The 21,537-nt window shown below is 37.2% G+C and overlaps 1 pseudogene; it reads left to right on the forward strand.

Annotated features, from left to right (window-relative positions):
* The first annotated feature begins 292 nt into the window (after window positions 1-292).
* Window positions 293-21,537, forward strand: part of LOC149232544 (ACT domain-containing protein ACR4-like) — a 45,813-nt pseudogene continuing 24,568 nt past the window's right edge.

Below are 21,537 nucleotides of genomic sequence, written 5' to 3' on the forward strand. Positions count from 1 at the left end.
CCACCGCTTCCAGCAATTTCCAGGTACATACGCTCATGATCCGGGCTGCTTCAGAGATTTGGAGAGGGCCGGACCATTCTAATGCCTTTACTGCAACCCCCACCGATACATAGCCGTGCAAATCTGAATAGTTCTGCGGTAGACAGTGCATTTCACTATAGGCGGACGCGTTAGAGGCAGCCAACCCACATCGTTCTCCGTTCTCCCACAAACTGGATCGCCTTCGGCCCTGGAGGCGGCCTTAGGGATCGATACGACGGTAACCATAACACTGTTCGGGCAAACCCTAGCCATGCCGCTCCCGTTATCTCCAGGCCACCTAACTTACGTTTTTCTTGGCGGAATGATGTAATGGATTACATATACTGAAGTCAAATCCTAATCTAATTGCAGAAAATGAAATGCTCGAAATGGAAACCTTAACCTATTGGAAGAAAGAAAGTACAAGGAAATGAACCTATTCTATTTGCATAAATATCATGAACTAATTGCAACCATTACATTTTAAACAATTTAGATCCATTAATAGAGTTCATTAGAGGTGGCAGTCAAGAAAATCATCATTGTATTATCCACTCCATAAATCTGTCCATTAAACCAAATCGCTAAAATGTTTTGCATGGGTAAGGAGGCGAGTCCTAAGTGGTCTTTAGTGTTCCTTAATAATTTATTTAGAGCCTAGGGGTCTTGATTAAACCCTAAGGAATGATAACCAAGCTTCTTGAGTGATTATGGGCAAGTAAATGCAAGTTGGAATGCTACTACAGGAAACTACAAGATGTTAGAGATTTACTACAGGAAGTTATAGTTCACTGAATGACCCAACAAATAAAATCCAAATTATACGGGACAAATTTTGTTATTGACTAGGATGTCTTAGTTCTCCATTCTAAGTGGAATCACCCAAAAATACCTCTGTTAAAACAAGCTAAAAAATAGCAGACAATTACTAGTCTAAAATCTAGAAATTTGAGAACTAGTGAGCTAGTAAATCTATCAAATGCCTAACCTAATCAAGTGAAAATGAAATGGGGTAATTTTTTTTATTAGCTAGAATGTTTTTCTTAATCTAATTCAAGTGGAACCAACTCAATTTAAGCTCTTTATCTTTCTCTAAAAAATAGTAGAAATGTTTTGTTCTTTGTCTCAAAGGAGTTCCAGAAATCTAGATTTGAGAATAAGAAAACTAATCCAAGTAGCTCAATGATTATTTTGACATCACAAAGATTTTTGAAGGATGAAATGATGCTTATGATCTTTCAATAGAACTTTCGTCAACCATTTAACCCAATCCTACAACAAGAAATCATTAATACTAAATGCATAAATAGAAAGAAATAAGAACAAGAGATGCATGTGAATAAGAAGTGAAAAGAAGAAAAAAAATTATACAAAAGGGCTTTAAGGCTCTTGGGATGGCCAGGCACTAGGAAATTTAGATTTCTATGAAGGAGACCAAGATATAGAAGTTGAACATGTCAAGTATATTCATTATTTCCATCAATACAATTACATCCCAACAAAAAATTACAATGGAGCTGCAAAAATATGAGTTCTCTCCCCAAGAAGAGTAATAAAAATCTACCCCTAGAAGTAAATTCGACTTGGTACTTATAAAAAATGATTATGAATCATTCCCCATGAAAGGAGGAAGCTTTCCCCACCAAAATCCCTTGATTAGTGGATCTGGTTACCAATACTAGGAATCTACATTAAATGGCAGGGTACACATTCGTAGATTTTGTCAATCATTGGAGCTCCACAGTCTGTGTCATAATTCCATAATATCTTATTGGTTTATTATTTAATATTGATCCTCCTATAGTAGGGAGTAACTCCCTAAATTATCTCCTCCTCCAAATCTTGATAATCTGCACAATATTCTCACAATATCCACAAAAATAAATAATATTAGGCACAAATATGCAATTATTCATAAACATTCGTAATGAACGTATTAAAGTTAAAAAATACATTATCTAATGTAAAAAGAGAGGTTTAATGTGCTGAAAGAAGGTTAGATGGTGCTTAATTTATGTTTAATCTAGAGGCATGGGGCTTACTTTATGTCTAATTTAGAGGCCCATCATACCCCCTGCTGAAAGTGTTTCTCATCCTCTAAGTAACTTAGTGACCTCATTGTGCCTCATCCATGGCCCCGGTGGCCTCTATTTTGTGCATTCCTCAGTCCTTTCTCTTAAGAATTCTGGCTATAAGTTCTGCAAGGACAAGCACAAAAATGTAGTTGTTCTTTTCATGATTGTTTAACAATCTTTCAAGAAAAAACATAACTTTCCTCTTTGTAAGTGAAATATGTTGGCATGTAGATCCATTTAATCCATATCCTCTCCATTGAAACATTCATTCCAGTTTCACTCATTTTTCCAAAACTTCTTGTGCATATAAAAAATCACAGTGTTTCTTGAGACCATTAGTATGTTTTCTTCCTCTTATTCAAGATGGGTTCTTGAATATTTTTCAGTTTGCCAAGGGCTTCCACATGCTTTTCCAACTTTCTTCTACCTTGTTCCACCATTGGGACACCTATGAAACCTTCCAAATACCTTTAGATGAGAACTAGGACATCTTGTAGTAACTCCTATAAAAACTACAAGAAGCCATGTTAAAACTACAGGAAACCCTGCTAAAACTACAAGAAACCCTGTTTAAACCCATTTTGAGCAAAAATATAGTCTAATCCTAGAGAATCCCTCAACTTGAATTTCATGCCTTCCTCCCATTTCTATAACATCTTTTAGGCCTTCGACAAAAGCTATAAAGATATTAGAGACCTCTTGGAAAGCCTCTTTTCATCAGTGTAGTTTGAGTTCTGTTTTGATGGTGAATGTCTTCTTGCCTTTTGTTGTCTCCTTCTATTTTTTTCCCGTAGATGATTGCCTATTGGCCTTGGAGTTCTCTCTTTTTATTAGATCTCTCTTAGGCATTGCCATTTTTGGTTTTAGCACCATTTGTTCCTTTCTTCCTTCTTTTAGCAACATTTTGTCTTCCTGTAGCAGTCGTTCCTCCTCTTTTAGGGTCTTCTAACTATATGGGAGTGATGAGAAATGATGTAGAGGGATTAGAGGATGATGTTAGGGCTCAAAAGGAGTAATGTAGATTTGTGAAATTGGAGAGGATGCTCTGTTTTTTTTTTTTCAAGAAATTTTCAGGGTGAGACAGATTGTAGGGTTTTCTCTTGAAAAATATTAATTTTTTTCTTATGAAATGGGATGGATGAATGATTTATAGATAGTGGATATGAAGTGGATGGAGGGCTTCAATTACTATTGGGAATTGGCCTTTGTATAGTTTTTTTCTTTTAACTGTTGTCCGCATTCCTCGAAATCATCACCCTTCATAATCTAACTTTCCCACATTGCATGAGTGAAGGAGTGAGCTGCAATTAACAAGTTGCAGGCGACTGAGACTGCTGACCCATCCTTAGCTTATAAAACCTCATCTCTCATGCATAGAAAACAAATTTCTAACTATAATATTCTCAACAGAAGAGGTCAATAATATTGCATACCTGTACCTTCCTGATGCTTTTTGGAGAGGCATGGATGCTGGTGCTGAGTTGATGATCGATCCCTGCTTTGCTAGAGGTGTTAATTTTCTTTGCTTTCTTCTACACAGGTCTTCATAGCTTGCTGATTCTTTCACTGATAAGGTTGTTGTGTGAAATTTTCTTTATAGTGTTCAATCTTTTGTTGGTGGAGTGGATGGACTACTTCCTAAGGAGGGGTTTTCCTCTTTTCAATATTCAAAAATGGCTTCATGTTGCTCAAGGTGGCTAGATCTTCTGTTGCGTGAATGAAAAAATTAATTGATAGTGAAATCTGTTGTAACTATGCATGGTTCTTACACGAGGAATCCTCTTCCAAAAGTAGTCATTTAATTCCTCTTCGGGACGTCATTAATGCATGTGGGATTGATGTAAAGTCATAAGAGGTATAAGGATAGGGTTAAAATCATCAAGAGGTGGTGTAGTTGGTGGAAGAGTTGATGACAATTTGTTTTTTCATGTAAGGCAAAGTGGAATTTGAAGATGGATTTGGGTTAGATGGAGTGGATGAGTGATGAAAGTGGTGTTGGGGGACCTATATCAACCTTCCCTAAAGAATACGTGACCTTTTGAACCATTTCTCCAATCATATTTCCTCTTGTAGCTTCTTCTTGACCATCCTGTAGTACTACAGGATTTTCCTGTAGTAATTCATGATCTTCCTCTTATAGCAGACGCGTTTTGTCTATATCTCCCAAATGGTAGATTGGATTGACCTAAAATTTTTTGAGCCAATTTCCATTATCCTTATGCACCTCCCCATAAAAAAAATTGGTAATGGATGCACCAATCTCGATAAAATTAAAAATACCTTAAGTTGATGGAGGTTGGAACCCGTGCACTGGAATTTCCTTAAATGTCTTGGGAATGTTACTAGCATCCATATGCATCTCCCCATGAAACATATTTTTAAATGGATGCATGAATATCAAGAAAATTCAAAATTAGTTGTATGTGATTGAGACCTATTTATTAAGACCTGTGCACTAGAATTTGTTGAAATTGCTTGAGCATGTTGTCACACGGAATGAGTCGATCTTGCGGACAAGATAGACCTTCCTAGAATCTAACGATATCTAGTGACAAGCAAGCTAAAAAAAACTATCTTTCTCTAAATATGCAATATATAAACAAGGAAAGAAAGTGTTTTAGGCCTACCTTGGGTCTAATGCAAGTTTGTGGAAGCCTCGCTCCTTTGATCCAAATGAGCTCCCTTGTAGCGAATCTGCAAACACAAACAAGCAAACAAATTAAATAGCGCCTGAAAAGCCAATATCATAAAGCATACTTATCATGATGATCAAACAATTCATGAAACAAATGACATAAGACAATTTGTTGAGAAAAATGAATCTGATTGTATTAATTCAAATCAAAGAAGAACTTTACAACCTGTGCCTTGATGCTATACAAGCTCCTATCAGGGTCCAACAAGAAGTCTCCTCTACTTTGACAAGTTTCACTCTCTTCCCAATGAAGAAAAAAAGGTATGTGATCTCTCCTCTCAAGCTTAACTAGGAAGTCTCAATTCCACCAACATTTACCCTCAAAAATGTTCAGCTTCCAACCTCTCTAGCAACCAACCCAGTGGCTTAATTTATAGTGCAATGGAGGGAAGTTACTAGGTCCTCCTTCAAAGGGATAAAGCCCTCCTTCAAAGGGATAGCTCCTCTCATCAAGGGATTAGCTCCTTCTCTTTTGGGATGCATGAACCACCTAAGAGCAAACAATCCACGTCAAAATTCCTTCTAGAATCATCTAGAATTAACCCAAAGTGAGTTTTTTAGAATAAAATTGCGCCTTTTTTACTTTCACAGGGGTCTGCACCCACTCCTTTAGGGACAGAGTGGGCAGGTCCATAGGTAATGTGAATAGAGGGTGTGGGACCGCAAGCAACAGTGAGAGAAAGTGTGGAACCAGAGATTTGTTGATTTTCAATGTCTTTCTCTCATTTTCAAAGTTTGACTTGAAGAGCTGAGGTCTGAGACTTGCTTAGGAGGACAGTACAAGTGATGATAGACCCATACTGACTGCAAATAGTCACGGTGACGATATTTTTGTGTAACAAATGTTACCATGATCCATATGCATCTCCACCTCAAATAGATTGGGAAATGGTTGCATGGTTTTCAAAATATGGAAAAAATAAATTTTTTCTCTATGTAATTATGTTTTTTGTAGTTTCAAGACAACAAGGAAAATGAGTGGTAAAAACTTGGGAATGATGAGTGGATGGTGGAAATAGATGAAGGTGATGGATTTTCATGGCCTTCGTCCTTCTGGAGCATCTGAGCAAAGGCAGAGAAAGTCCAAGTTTGACTTCCTTTGACTAGAATTTTGACCAAAATTTCTTTTCTTTGGTGTCAAGTTGTTTTTGTTGCTTGCAGATGTTGGAGATTAGCTAGATTCATCATAGAGACACATGGAGCAATTTTTTTTTTTTTTTTTTCCTTTTTTTTTTCTTCTAGGCCTACAAGCCACCTCAATAAGGTTTTAAACTAGTACATTTGCCTAGGCACCTCAAATGTGGTTTTCACCTAAGAGCTTTTCTTTTTCTTGTTTTTTTTTCTTTTCTCCCAACACATTGACTGCCTCATGGAGGTTTTCAATCAATGAACCAATCTCAGGTGCCTCAAAGGAGGTTTTAACTTGATTTTTAATTTTTTTTTCTCATCTACCCTACTCTACTTGAAAAACAAAACCACTTTCAAATATAAAAATACTTCTAATGGAGCCATGTGCACATCAAGATGACATACAAACTGATGTGTAGTATTGAAAAGTATGATTTGACATGTACCTTAAGATTAGAGATCAAATCATTTTACTTTGATGATATCAAGTAGAGTTGAAGAAGAGAGTGTTGTTGCAACTTAATGACTGTCTGGAATGATATTTCAATATAGTTGTGATGCCCTTGGTCCACTTGCTGATTTGGATAATTTTGGATGTATTCTTCTTCTATGACCTTCAAATATTCCTCTTTTTGTTGATTGTTCTCTTGAACACATGGAAGATTTGATGGTAACCATGAGGGAGCTTTCTCAATCTCTTATCTTTCTATCTGCTCTTCATCAAATGCAGCCCATGATCCTTTGGTATTCTCATTTGGATCTTATTCTTTTGGATGTGGTCCTTCAATGATATCAAAAGAATCTTTTTTTCTAATACTCGTCTTGAGCTATGGCTAATATCATTTAGCTCAAGAGGAGATGTTTGGAAGTGTTGTACCTCAGTATTGTTAGTGGGTTGAACTACTTCAATGTGTGGGATTGAAAATGATGGTACATGTAATGAGTGGGAGTGGATATTTGAGATGGATGTGGTTGGGGTTGTGGTTGTGGTGGAGGTGGATGGTAGGGATAACATGGAGTTGGGTATGGAGGATATTGAGGATATTGTGGATGGCTCCCATAAGTTCCTTGCCAACCTTGTTGCCAAGTTTTTTTTTGGGGTTGAGATAACCAATGTTTCCAAGGAAAGGGTGTGTTCCAATTACTTTGAGGTGGATATGCATAGCCTTGAAATTGTGAATTAGGCTCTTGTATCATACTAGGTTGACTATGCTCCCATGGTCATCTTGGAGTTACATAACATAGTTGCATTGAGAATTGACTTGCTCCATTTCCCTCTCGCTAAACTTCCTTCAACCTTGGTAATGAGGGAAACTATTTAACATCATGTGATTCTACATGGACAATGCAAATACCAACATATCTTTTTATTCATCTTGCATTCTTAACATTTCTACTTGTTTGGTTAGATTGCTAAGAATTTCTATTTTAAAGTCATCAAACGAATTTCCCAGTTTAGCTTAACTTTCCAACCTCGATGTTGATTTACTTACTCTTTCCCTTCCTCTTGATATGTATTTGCATGTTTCACAAATTTCTTCAAATTATAATTGGTATACATCACTTCTACTAATGAGATCAAGGATATTAATCCATTCATCCCTAATTGTTCTAAGTAAGAGGGTTTTTAGTGTGTTAGATCTTAAATGATGTAATTTTTCCCTCTTAACATTATACATGAACCTCTCTATTAGATTATCAAGGCTCTCACCTTCTCTTTGATTCAATCCAAAGATTTATTCTTTAAGATCATGATCTTTGTATTTTTCTAGAAATATCTTTTGCATATCATTCCATGATTATATTGAATTAGTCCCTAAACTCATTAACCATTTAAGAGCTCTATCCTTCAATGTTTTCAGAAACAATCTCAATTTTTGAATGTTTAATAAGTAACCATAAGATCTACAAAGGATTTAAAATTCAAAGAGGAAGGTTTTTAGATACTTTGACCATAGACCATGAATGTTTCCAAGAAAAGATGCAGGGATTTTCTTCATATGCACGTTGATATTAATATCTTGAATTTGGAATCCAAGAAGATATTCCTGATTGTCATCATATCCATCTATTTCTTCTACATTCTCTACCATCTGTTCTTCTTCTACCTGAAAAAGTGGATGGTGATGTGGCTCTTACTACACCACGTGATCAAATGGTCGGGCGGGTTGGTGCTGAGATTTTTTTTTGCTTTTATGATTGAATGAAAACACTAATGAAATGTAATTCTATCTTTTTAAAATGAAATATGACTAATGAAAATATATTTTTCTGTAAAAAGTAAAAGAAATGAATCAACTAGGGAATAAAACAATGTGTACTTTGACACCTCCATGGAAACAACGCCAAAAATTGATTAGCCTCGGTATCGCAACAATAATGTAGCACCTCCCAAGGCTACCGACTTTAATTATCAACTTGTGGTTCATACAAACCTAAGAAGTATAAGCACTATATGTGCAACATACAATGTGTCCTTCCTTTTATGTCATGATGTAATGGATTGCATGAACAGAGGTCAAATCCTAAACTAATTGGAGAAAATGAAATGCTCGAAATGGAAACCTTAACATATTGCGAGGAATAAATTACAAGGAAACAAACATATTCTAATTGCACAAATATCATGAAATAAATGTAAACCATTAAATTTTAAAGAGTTTAGATACATTAACAGAGTTCATTAGAGATGGCAATCAAGAAAATCATCATGTTATTATCAAATCAATAAATCTATCCATTCAACCAAATCGCAAAAATGTTTTTCATGGGTAAAGAGGCGATTCATAAGTGGTCTTTAGTCTTCCCTAATAATTTATTTAGATCCTAGGAGTATTGATTAAACCCTGTGGCTTTTTGAGTGAATATCGGCAAGTAAATGCATGTTGGAAGGCTATTACATAAAACTCCAATATTGTTACAAATTTACTATAGGAAGTTATAATCCATCAAATGACCCATAAAATCAAATCTAAATTGGATGGGACAAATTTTCTTATTGACTAGGATGTATTTGGTCTCCAGTCCAGGTGGCATCACTCAAAAATACCTCTCCTAACCCATGTTAAAAAATATAAAAGAATTACTAGTATAAAATGTAGAAATTCGAGAACTAGTGAGCTAGTAAATTTATCAAATGCCTAACCTAATAAAGTGAAAATGAAATGGGGTAATTTTTATTATTAACTAGATTATTTTTTTGATCAAATGCAAGTGGAAACAACTAGAATTAATCTCATTAGGATGCTCTAAAAAATAACATAAATTTATTTTTCTTTGCAACAAAGGAGTTCCAAAAATCTAGATTTGGGAATTAGAGAACTAATCCATGTAGCTCAATGATTAATATGAAATTTCAAAGCTTTTCAGAGGATGAAATGATGGTTGTGATCTTGCAAAATAACTTCCATCAAAAATTTAACCCAATCCTACAACAAGAAATCATTAATACTAAATGTTGAAATAGAAAGAAACAGGAACAAGATATGCATGTGAATAAGTGAAAGGAAGAAAATGAAATGATAAAAAAGGACTCTAAGGCTCCTGGGTGTTATAGACATATTTGGGCACTGCAACCCCAATCACATATGTCCATAAACCAAGGGCTTATAAACCCCTAAAAGTGTTGTTTCATACCCTAAAGGAACAAGGTCAGCTGATTACATCATCTCCCATAAGTTCTCCATAAAAAACTACTCAGAACTGGTCAAAACAAGACCACACAGACTACTCCATGCATAGGGTGCGATGCATCTCACCTATTACACACAATGGGTGTGATGCATACTGGAAAGCCCTTCTATAGGGTGCGATGAGCGAGAGAAGACAAATGGTAGAAGCAGTGTGCTAGGTAGAAACCTAGCGAATCTTCTAGAAACTGCTCATATGACATTTGCCTCTCTGAATTCGCTGAAGGATGAGTAAGAGATCTGAAATCTCCAAGTGTAACCAAGAACTATCAGTGAAATGACACTAATAAAAATCCCAAAAGTTGACTCACTCTCCTGAAAACATCTATATATGGATCCCTCATCCAAGAGATCCAGAGGCTAGAGGCTGGAATTTTGTAATTTGCAAGGAAGTGCTATTGGTTTCTCTTTGAAGACATTTTTGGGTGATCTTGCTTTGTATGAGGTGAAGAGGGATTTCATGCTGGGAGGATGATGCTGAATCAGACAGCCTGGCTGTAATCCTCTCTTCTACTACTTCTATCAATAAAGCTATTTGATTTTTTCTCTATATGCTTGTATATCTCTGAATCTTGTTTCTGTATGCATTTATATGGTTAATGTACATCTGAACCTACATTATTTATGGTTATATATCTCTATTCTTTGATGGTATTTTGTTGCCTTGACTCTACAGGTGTTCTTTGAAGTGGGACAAGCGAGGAAGGAGTGGCGAAAGCTCTATCAAAGGAGAGAGGAAACAAGCAAGGAGATTAGCGAAAGACTAAGGTTGGTGCTCTCTGCTTCTCTCTCATCTATCTCCCATAAAGGAAAACATAAGTAACTTTAATCTATTTGTTTCTAAGATAGCTACCCATCTTAGTGGGACTACCAGCTCTGAATGGACACTAGTTTTTGTTGGGTCCCCATAATACTAGTGATTACCCCATTACTATTGTAGTTATACCCCTTATTAATATTGTTGTGCCCCTATTGCCCCCATATTGTTATTACTGCACCCCATAGAATCCCTCTACTATTATTTCTGTGGCTTTATATTATTATTGTTAGGTCGGCTGGATTATATTGTGACTCCTTAGACTCCTATATATAGAAAGGAGGTTTTGCCATTTGAATCATCCAAGAATTGTTCATTTATGTAATGTAAAGGAGGTTGCCCCCTCGAAGAGGCTCAATTCTAAGGCATTGATCTATCTTTTCTATCTTTACTTGAGTTGGTTTCATAACATTTGGTATCAGAGCTTTGGATTCTAGGGTTTCACTGCTCCAAACAGGTAATCGTGGAATTTTCGCTATAACTTTTTTGCTGCGACGTTTCAGAAGTTTCAAAAAAAACCCATTTGAGAAGAAATCGTGCTGAACCTTAGGTCAGAATTTTAGATCTTTTCGTGCTATATTTACGGATATATGATCTAAGGAAGATGGTCTTTTTGCAGACTCCTGAATTACATTCCAAATAGGTGACCTTGGTAAAATCGTCATAACATTCTTTCTAAGCACCGGATTGGAATTTCATAAGAAGTTACAGAAACAGGATGGACTGTAGTTTTCTTGTGTATATTTTTTAGAGTCAAAGGTCGAAACAGTGACACGTGGCACTTCATACAATTTCACTCTACTGAACTAGTCTACAATCAGGTCACTGTGGGAGATTGTGCATAACTCTTTCTTGGAGAATCCAATATGGATCAGACTAGTGGCATTGGAAAGAGGACACAGAAGGCTACTATAGGTCAAATTTCAGAACTGGATGATTCGAAATTACAGAGATACATCAGATTCAATATCAGGCTTCTACAAAGTGAAAAAAGGTGTGTAGTTTTTTTTAAATTTTTGCGTAAGCTTGGTTTGAAGGAAATCAAAGGGCATAGTAAAGCATTATTATCAGTAATTGATGCCCCGAGGAAAGAAAATGCAAACACCTAGTAATCAACTTGAAAGCTCTAGCATGATTTATGAAGAAGAGGAAGAAATGCAACATGATATAGCAAAATTACGAGACCAAGTGCAACAAGTGTCACTTGCACAAAAAGGAACAGAATCTAAGATGGATGGTTTAAAGAAAGATGTAGAAGCTAAGATGGATGGTTTAAAGAAAGGCATAGAAGCTAAGACGGACGATTTGAAGATAGATTTGAAGACAAACATGGAAGAATCGAAGAAGTTGCTACAAGAAAGGGTCACTAATGGTGAAAGGGTAGTAAAGGAAACTCATGATGAGAACAAAAGAAATGTTAATCATGATTCCATAGAATCTAATGTTGGATCAAAGAACCACCACATTCCAAAGATCGATATGAGGAATTTTGATTGCAAGGATCCCGCAACATGGATATTACAGATGGAGCAATTCCTCGATCTCAATAATGTGCAAAACACACAAAACGTACGTATGGCAACTTTATATTTGGAACCGAATTAGTTTGTATGGTATCAATGGCTTTGCTCTCGTAAACAATTTATCACTTGGGAAATTTTTACGTAAGAATTAATAGCACATTATGAGGATACAAAAAGAAACACTTTTTTTATCCAATTGATAAGTCTCAAAAAAAAGGGTTCAATAATGGAGCACATTGAGGAGTTCCAAAAATTGAACAAAAGGGTAAAAGATATTCTAGAGGAGCATAGGATTGATGTGTTCATAGGGTCTTTAAAGGATAATATCTAACATGATTTTCGCCTTTGGTAACCTGATTCATTAGAGAAGGCATTCAGGTTAGCAAGAAAAATGGAAAGCAAAATTATCGCAACCAGGAAGCATACCACTCAAAACTATAAAGACGGAAGTGTTTTTTCCCCTAGTCTTCCACAACCTATAACGTTGAGACCACAAAAATTGGAAGAAAAAAGAGCAAAAGGGCTTTGTTACAGTTGTGATAGCAAACACACTAAAGGTCATAAGTGTGCAGAGAAGAAATTATTGTACATAGATTGTGAAGAGGAAGAAGAAAAGGAGCAAGAAAGGTCAAAAGAAGAGGATATACTCCAGGAACAAAGCCTAGATGAAGAACAAATAAATCCGATCATATCTTGTAATGCATTGGCAGGAATTACCACTCCTCAAACCATCAAGATAGAAGGACAAATCAAGAAGAAAAAGGTAATAGTGTTGATTGATTCAGGAAGCACCCACAATTTTATTCATTGTAAGGTAGCAAAAGAATTGAATTTCTTCCTATATCCAGCACCAGAGTGTCAAGTGATGATTGCAAATGGAGGAACAATAAATTGTTGTAGAAAGTGCCATAATATCAAGCTATCCATGGGAGAATATATATTGACTAGCCCAATGCTTTCCACTCCAATGGGAGGTGTTGATGTTGTACTAGGAGTCCAATGGCTACAATCATTGGGTACAATAGCTTTTAATTTTCAAGAACTTTTCATCAAATTTTCTATGGAAGGAAAGGAAGTTGAATTAATGGGTATTGAAGGGAAACCAGGAAAGATAATTAGCTCTAATGGTATGACTAAGCTTCTAAAAAAGGAGAAAAGAGGTGTAATTGCACAATTATGTTCGCTAGATGTTTCCACATCAGAATCATCTATTTCTCCAGATCTCCAAAAAGTCCTGGAAAATCATTCCAAGGTATTTGAGACTCCCAAGGGTCTCCCACCTATGTGTGATCATGATCATGCTATTCATCTGATTCCAGGAAGTGTTCCTCCAAACATCAGGCCGTACAGATATCCCTATGTCCAAAAGAGTGAAATTGAACATATGGTTGCAGAAATGCTAGAGGTTGGTATAATTCAACAAGGTCAAAGTTCTTTCTCTGCTCCAGTAGTATTGGTGCACAAGAAGGATGGATCATGGTGCATGTGTCCGGATTATAGGGAGCTCAACAAGCTCACTATTAAAGATAAGTTCCGCATTCATGTCATTGATGAATTACTGGATGAATTGCATGGATCAATTTACTTCACCAAGTTGGATCTTCGTTCAGGATATCATCAAATCAGAATGAAGACTGAAGAAATTTAGAAAACATCATTTAGAACTCATGAGGGTCATTATGAATTTTTGGTCATGCCTTTTGGCCTTACCAATGCACCTTCAACATTTCAAGGTTTGATGAATTCAATTTTCAAACCATTCCTTATAAAAATTTTATTAGTATTTTTTTTATGATATACTAATCTACAGCAAGTCTTGGAAGCATCATATTGAACATGTTGATAGGGTGCTATAACTATTGGAGGAGAAACAATTATATGCAGAAAGATCCAAATGTTTCTTTGGAGTCCAGGAGGTGGAATATCTGGGTCATATTGTATCTCATGAAGGAGTTAAGGTAGACCCTAGAAAAATTAAAGCCATTAAGGAATGGAAAATTCCCACATCCATAAAGCATCTGTGAGGATTTCTCGGGTTGATAGGGTATTATCGCAAGTTTGTTAAGTATTATGGGAGAATAGCAGCACCTCTAACAACATTATTGAAGAAAGATGCATTTTCATGGACTCCAGAAGCAACAAAGGCCTTTGAACATCTTAAAGAGGCAATGTGCCAAGCACCAGTCTTAGCTACACCGGACTTCACAAAAACCTTTGTTGTGGAATGTGATGCTTCAGGAAATGGAATTGGTGCTGTTCTAATGCAAGATGAAAGACCCATTTCTTTTGAAAGTCGTCCAATCAAGGGAAAGTTTTTAAGCAAAGCTATTTATGAGAAGGAAATGTTGGCAATACTCCATGCACTTAAGAAATGGCGACCCTAGCTAATGGGAAGACACTTCAAGGTAAAAACGGATCATGATAGCCTTAAATCCTTTTTAGAACAAAGCTTATCCGCTGAAGATTCCACATGGGAGGATGAGAATTTTATGTAGAAGTATCCAGAACTACTCAAGCGTTGAGGACAACACTTTTTTGAAGGAAAGGGGCATGTTGGGTCCCCATAATACTAGTGATTACCCCATTACTATTGTAGTTATACCCCTTATTAATATTGTTGTGCCCCTATTGCCCCCATATTGTTATTACTCTGCCCCATAGAATCCCTCTATTATTATTTTTGTGGCTTTATATTATTATTGTTAGGTCGACTGTATTATATTGTGACTCCTTAGACTCCTATATATAGAAAGGAGGTTTTGTCATTCGAATCATCCAAGACTTGTTCATTTATGTAATGTAAAGGATGTTTCCCCCTCAAAGAGGCTGAATTCTAAGGCGTTGATCTATCTTTTCTATCTTTTCTTAAGCTGGTTTCATAACTGTCTTCCTAATAACAAAATGGCGACTCCACTGAGGAGCGAATAGTTTGTTTTTTTTTGTTACTGTTGTTTCCTTTATAAACCATAGACGGTGCCTGAAGTCAAGCCAGCTAGCCTTCGAACTGCTTTTGCTATGCAACTGCAAAGTAGATCAACGCTGCTTCAGTCAATCTCCAGGTTGGTTTACGAACTGAACATCTAGTTTGCAAACATCCTAAGTGCCCTGGTGGTAGCTCAAATAACCTCATTAGATCAGCCCCTATACTTTGTGTTTGTTGCCTATCATTAGCTCAGCCTAAACCCTGAACTTAGCTGCAAACTGTGAGAAAAAACCAAGCTTAGTCTCGTTCCTAGACCATCGCACTCTCTCTTCTTGGTAGACTAGATGCATCGCACCTCCCGTGCGCTGTAGGTGAGATGCATCCCTGTTTCCCTGTGTTATAGGTGTGATGATTAGATGAGACTATTTATGCCTCTAGATTTTGGTTTTTTCTTCATTGTCTTAAACTGCGTTCAGTAGCTTTGCTATCTGTGATTAGTATATCTCTGCTGAAACCATCTTCCTTTGCATTATTCAGCCTCCATCGATAAAGAATTGTGAATGTTTTTATGTATTTTTCGTCATTTACAGTTCTCTTATGCAAACAATAGCTTAATCGAACAATCTTCTTTTGATTTGAAAGTGTCACAAGTGTTGTTTTCAATCAAGAAAAAGAGACTTACAAAGAATTCCTCTTTTAGAAAGTTGATTACACTTTTGCCATTGTATTTTATTTGAATCATTAGTATTTCAAGTGTCGAAAGCAATTTGAATTCGAAATCGCAAAGTGTCGTCTTGGCTTTACTTTCATTTTTGAAAAGAAAATTGTTAGTACTGTCGCTTTGAAAGAAGAATAATTCAGATTTGTAAATAGCATTCTTTTTTTCATTCATACATCAAGAAAGTGGAAAACAAATACATGCATGTGCGTTTTCATTAAGACTGCATGCTGATGTTGATTGAGGAAAAGTGCATCTAGTGTGTTCTCTCTGCTCTATGTTGAAATAATTTCATTTCTCTTTCCTTAGTAGCTAGGATTTTCATTGCAAAAGAAGGTAAACGACTGTTTATCATCTTAGATTGCATATTTAGGAATTGTATATCTAAATCACACGGTGAACCTTAAAGGCAAACTTCTTAAGAAAGATCAACTGTAAAATAAACTTCAATGAACATAAAAATGCTTTGGAACCTAACACACAACATTTAGAAGTCTATGCTAGAGACGTATTTCGGTGTTGTAAAGCCTGGTAACTATCGCTTTCATCGTAGATTGGGTGATTCCTCCTCTTTGAGACGACAAGTGCTAGTATGGACTTGTGCTCCCACGTACCATCGAGTATATATTGGAAGACCACAATAGGGCACATCCTTTATCCTTAGGAAGCCGTGTCTGCCACCCTATCGATCGCAATGCACTGAACATAGCATTCGGGAAGATTGACTGCCGTACTGTAAAAAATATTCTGCAGTTTTGCGATTGGTTTGGTAATCCCTCTATCTATATTTCTAGCGCAGTCACTTTCGTTCGTTTTCAGACTCCTTAAAATAAAAGGTCCATCTAAGCACTTGTCACTTTAGGCTTATTAAAAATTGAAGGCGATTAGAGTCATCTTTATCTTTTTCTCGACTCTTAAAAATCGAAAAATAAAGTTGTGTCAAAGCGCCATAAAATTCATTTAATTTGGAATAACATTTTCCCCTTTTTATTTTGAGTTGATTAAGTAATCCGCAATCGTGGAAGAAAGTCAATCAAAACCTCATCGTTCGTGGAGACTAATGAGTCAACCATCTTTGACTCTGGAAATGAAACCATTCCGGGCCAAGCGATCTCATTCAACTGGATCAAAGTCTCCTGGTTTGTTTGAAACTTGGGTTTCAACATCCTTAGAAACTCCAGTTACTCCAACTATTTCTGGTATCCTTGCTTCTATAGAAGAAGTTCCATAGTTACAAGAGGACACTAGAACTGATCCTATTGTAACGGTAAACACATCTATTTTTGAACCAATTCCATCTAGGACTGATTCGGAAAGTGTTAATCCTCAAACATCTGTCGCTGGAGAGTGTGCACCTTCTTTGGCACTAGAAATATTTTACGGACCTGACGGTCTGCGTCTTCCACCTGGACTGATTGCGATAGAAGAGATTGTGGAGGATCTTCCATCCAGTACCCCAATACATTTTGGAACTGGGATCCACCTATATCCTTCTAATTCAGAAGATAGTCGACCTACATTGCAAGTTCCTGTAGAATCGCTAGGAAGTCTTTTGGATAGACTCAATATGTTTGAACAACCATTGACATCTAGGACTGTGTCATATGATACAGCAGTAGCAGAACTTCTTGCCAATACTCTGACAATGTTCATTGGTGTACCATCTGTCCCAACTAGTTCTCAACTGCTTGATGGAGTCCACCCAGGGACTATTTTGACAGTGTGGTCTGTTCCTGTTTGTTCGTCTAGAGTAATATCTAGAATTTCTTATGTTGAGTCTCAACAAATTGATCCTCCACGATAGTATCAATTTAGGCAGTCTATTCTACAAGGACCCATTTTTCCTTTGAAAACTGCATTTCCACCATATGGGGGGCAATATGCCTTTTCATTGTTCCCTCTAGGAGAAAACCATATGAGAGTTCACAACAAAATTCGCGTCAAGCTAGAATTGCATCCAGTGGTTGGGTGCCAATACTGCCTCAATAGCCAAGAGTTGTATATTCAATGCATCCAAATCTACCTGTGTTGAATATTCCCACTACACCATCTATTGTAACGGTGTCGCAAGTACAAGCGCTTCCTGTTGTATGTCAACCTCAAGTCTCTGAGGTTGTAATACAACAGCTTCTTGTCTCAACGACTCAAGAACAATCATTGACTAGTGGCTCCTTAAATGGAGTGACTCAGGCTCAAACGGGTATATCACCCCTCATCTTGGTCAAGCATCCAGTATTGGGCAACAACAAATGGCTTCACAACCATGGCTGGTACAATATCAACACCCGTAATTCCAGGAAGTTTACCGAGGACTTGAGAAACAAAGCTTTGCGGGTAATGGGCAATCGTATATTCAAAACGATCACCATAAATCATATCATAATGTTTATGACCATCAACCTTATCAAATTTATCAGCATCAAATACATTATGCTAGTATGCAAAGACCCACTGCTCAGGCTATCCCATCTTATCCTGGGTATGCTTCGCCAAACCTGAATCAACAGTCACCCTTCATCGCAACGTTGTAATTACCAAATCTAAATCAGCTAACAAATGATCCAATTTCTTATGCCCCTTGGTGGCTGACGATTCGTCATAAACTTCTGTCAGATATTCCTAAATTAAATGGAAATGCGGGTGAAGATCCATCGAATCATGTGATAACTTTTCATCTGTGGTGTTCGTCCAACACTCTCAATGATGATTCAATTAGGCTTCACCTTTTTCAGCGAATGTTAACTGGTCCAGCGGTGAAATGATACATTGAGTTGCCTAAAGCTTCATTCGATAACCTTAGTGCTCTTGCCACAACCTTTTTAACCCATTTTCAGTTACCCATAAGGTACGAAACATGAACGGATCTTCTTACCAATTTTAAGCAGACGGAAGCCACTCACATATCTGATCATATTCATGAGTGGCGACGTCGTCGCCGAATGGTAAAAACATATGTTCCTGATCAACTGCTAGCTGAATGGTTTATTAAGTCATTGTTACCTTTTATTACAGAAGATGTGGCTAAGGGGGGGAGTTGTCATTGAAGAGCAAGTCATTGCTCATGCGCAATATCTAGACTTGATTTATACTCAGTCTGCCACACTCTATGAAAAAATTCCTGATGCTCCCATACCAAAGTTTTTCATTCCTTCTCCTCCTAAATCAAGCAAAGACTTTCATGTCGGCGATGGCGTGATAGGCGCAACCAGCACAAAAACCACAAAGGTTGCATCTAAAAAAGCCCGTATGGTTTCTGGTCAAAATGAAATGAAGAACTTCTTGCCTCGGAGGTTAACACTGTGTCGACTAACAAAGGCAAAGAACCAAAGCAGCCAGGGGGCAAGAAGAAAGGGAAAAGAAAAAAGAAGAAACAGGACAATTCGTCTCCTGAAAAATATTCTGCAAACCCTTCTGGGAGAAAGAAACCTCCTTCACCGTGTCACATTTTTTACGAAGACCATTGGACGATTTATTGTCCACATAGAGCAGAGATTAAGAAGTTCTTTAAGACCTCAAAAACCTCAGCAGTATTAACGGATCCGTTTCCAAACCCAGAAACCAATCTAGTTGCTAGCGACAATGCTTTCCCATCCCAAGTGCTTATGTTGTCCATTTCAAAACAACAAAACGATGCTTTGATATTGACAAGGAATAAATATTACGGGAATCCACAACTGTCGAACAAAAAGGCTGCAGATCAACCTAGTAGTTCGACAACAACTTCAGCCAAAGTTGTGCCACCCATCATTCCTGAGCTAACAATAAAGCCACCAAAGGGAGTAGTACACAAATCGACATTTAATGTCGATTAATCCACGTGCCCGAGCAGCACAAAATTATAATATAGTAGAGGATCTGGCCCAATTTTCATCCGCTATATCGACACTCGAAGTACTGCAAAATTTCCCCTCCCAAAAATAGGTTCTATTATCAGCAATAGGTGGGATTGACCTAGCGGATTCCAATCTGGTGGCCTTTAACCATAAAGGATTTGAATCTCAGTTACCAACTCAACTCGCTTTCCTCATCCAAGTGAAAGCCCTCAACAAAACTGTTCATCGAACAATTATTGATGAGGGGGCATCTACCTGCATTATGTCAATGAGTTGCTGAAAACTTTAGGATCACCACCCTTGTCAAGATCATCAATGACATTAGAAGCATTCGATGGACGAACATACACCCCATACGAGATTTTAAGTAACCTACAAGCTGAACCAGGGGGCAAAACAATAGAAATTGACGTCGAAGTTATCGATGGAAACCTCGATTACAATATCTTACTGGGAAGGTCCTGGATTTATGCCATGGCTACTGTTGTATCAACTTAGTTTAGGAATATTGCATTTCCTTTCCAAGGAGGAATTACAATCGTTAATCAACAAACATTTCTCCCCAACAGTTCACAAGTTACAAGAAGCATTCAAATGATCCATGGAAGCTCTCATTCGCTTAAAAATGTTAGAGTAGGCCTACTAAAAGACCCTACCTTGATGGGTACTTTTTTCCTACCGCCTCCGAGTAACTTGGCGGATGTGGCAATAGTAGGAACCTACAATATGATATCTTCCATTCATAAGATTTCTGAACATTTTGTTAGCATGGATCATCAACAGGTTTTGCCTCCAAGCCCAGTAGAGATTTTGCAGCAATCAATTTTCTCAGCCTGGGCGGCAAACCCAAATCAACGCTCATCGAGTGTTTGGGTAGATAGGTCAAACTAATATGGCACATCTTCAGATCCTTGGTCGCATGTAAATTCTACAGATGAAGGAATTCTTTAATTAATGATGATAGGAGAGGCACCATGGGAAGATTACCACCATCGTTCCCATCTTCCAGATTACAACGAAGATTATTCTAGCGACCTTGATCATCTTTCAATTTTTGATTTTCTATCAAATACTGTAAATACAGTGGATTCAGAGTGAAATTTGTTCAATATTAAAGAAACTATCGCAATAAATATCTCGATGAAACCTAATGTTATAGAGAATATTCATGTCGGTAAATCTTGTTCTTCTTCAGAACTGGAAATATATTGCGCTTTCTTTCATGAATTCAGAGATGTCTTTGCATGGTCATACGAAGAAATGATAGGAATTGACTCGAGCATAGTTGAACGCGAAATCAAGATGTATCTAGATGTCAAACTGGTACAACAACGGCTTCGGCAGGTGCACCCGAAGAAAGTCGCTGCCATTAAGGCAGAAGTTGAAAAACTTTTACATGCTGGTTTCATTTACCCAGTTCCTCTAACTGATTTGGTATCGAATATTGCTCCTGTGATGAAAAATCAAGGAACAATTAGAGTGTGCGTTGATTACAGGGGTTTAAATCAAGCTTGTCCAAAGGACAACTACACTACACCCTTCATCGGCCAGATAATTGATGAATGTGCTAGATGTGAAATCTTTTCATTTATGGATGGATTTTCCAGGTATAATCAAATAAATATCTACTAGCAGGACCAGTCGAAGACTGCATTTATATGTCTGTGGGGTACATTCACCTACCACAAATTACCTTTTGGTTTAAATAATGTAGGGGCAACTTTTCAGAGGGCTATGAATTATGCCTTCCATGACATCAAGTACATCGTTCAACCATATCTCGATGATCTTCTGGCTCATTCACGAAAGTGGATTGATCATCCGCGACATTTGAGAGCTATATTTCTACGTTGTCGACACTACAAGATACGGCTCAATCCACACAACTGTGTGTTTTGTGTCAGTTCTAGTCATTTACCTGGCTTTGTAGTTTCTAAGGACGGAATTTGACTCGACCCATGTAAGGTTCAGGTAATCATCGATATGCCTCCACCTTCAAATTTGCTTCAGATTCAGAAAGTCCAAGGGAAAGCCAACTTTCTGAGGAGGTTCATTCCAAAGTACGCCAAACTTGCTAAAGGTTATATGCATCTTTTGAAAAAAGAGGTACCCTTC

Source organism: Pinus tabuliformis, chromosome J (assembly GCF_031772625.1).
Source record: "Pinus tabuliformis cultivar Carrire ecotype Pingquan chromosome J, CPIR1, whole genome shotgun sequence".
NCBI classification, from domain to species: domain Eukaryota; kingdom Viridiplantae; phylum Streptophyta; class Pinopsida; order Pinales; family Pinaceae; genus Pinus; species Pinus tabuliformis.